The sequence below is a fragment of the Octopus bimaculoides genome, chromosome 14 (genome assembly GCF_001194135.2).
Source record: "Octopus bimaculoides isolate UCB-OBI-ISO-001 chromosome 14, ASM119413v2, whole genome shotgun sequence".
Lineage (NCBI taxonomy): Eukaryota > Metazoa > Mollusca > Cephalopoda > Octopoda > Octopodidae > Octopus > Octopus bimaculoides.
The window spans coordinates 2,062,828-2,064,150 of NC_068994.1; positions in this window are offsets into that span (position 1 = coordinate 2,062,828).

A 1,323-nucleotide genomic window follows, 5' to 3' on the forward strand; every position below is an offset into this window, starting at 1 on the left:
TATATATATATATATATATATATTCACAGGAATTTTCAATGGCCGGATAACTGATGAGATCATCATCATCATCATCGTCCTTTAACGTCCGCTTTCCATATTTGACTGAGGACTGGTGGACCGGGAGGTGAAACCAGGCTCCAATCTGATTTGGCAGAGTTTCAGATGTGCCCTATTCTAAAGCAACCCCCAATTTAGCTCCTACCCTTACAAAATTCTTCAATATTTCTCTAACTTTGATATTGTTCAATAAACAAACACTCATCAAACAACAACAACAACACAAAATAGCCATTAATTCAAAAGAAAACACCTGGTTTTACAAGGAGAGGTATTTCTGTCTTGTGTACTGGTAAAGTCTGCAATAAGAGACACAACTCATCACATACAAATAATGGATTTGTTCGATTATATTCCATGGATGTTTAAGATTTTGTGAAATTGAAATCTATAGTGAAATATTATGGGATATAAAGTCAAAAGATAATGTGAATGTATAAATAAAGAGATTAAAATGTGAAAGTTCAATGTAAATGTATTTAATCTGATCTAATATTTTTTTCTAATGTGGTGGCATTTATAACAATCTCTGATCTGAAAATAATTTGCAGAATCACTAATACTTTGGAGTATGAGACTGTTTTCAGCTATACATAGACTACATGTGTAAATAACACATGGGGTTTATATGCATTTCTGTATGGTTTATATTGCTCACTTGTTATCAAAATGAATTTTAAGTTTTTTCAGATTCTAGAAATAATAAAGTAAGGCTATCATTTTCATTTTTATTTGCTTGGAAGAAGATGTATGATGGAATTTACTTTTGAACATACATACACAGTGTTTATACATTCTATAACTGTTCACATATGGAATTGACATCTGCTTCATATATCCTTGCTTCAGCATTATTTGACTAACTAAGAGCTAGTTTCTGTCAGTTTAGTTGGTTTCTGTGTTAAAAGGTTTTTCATTTTGGAAGTACAACTTTAGTTCAATTTTAGGTTGTTCCTGTTTCATATTAGACAACAGGATAACCACAATTAAGATTACCATAGCAACGTTATAGTGTGTTAATAACTTAGAAATTTTGTTATATTACAGACTGGCCAATATTGACCAACACTACTAACCAATATGCTGCAATTTTAATTCAGGTCAGAATGGAAAAAACAAACACAAATTTAGGAAAAAAAAAACGATGCTTTATTTTGTTATTTACACATACATAGATTAATGTATTTACAGATAGATATAGTATTTATTTACATTTGAGAACACATGCACACACACACACACACACACATATATATATGCATG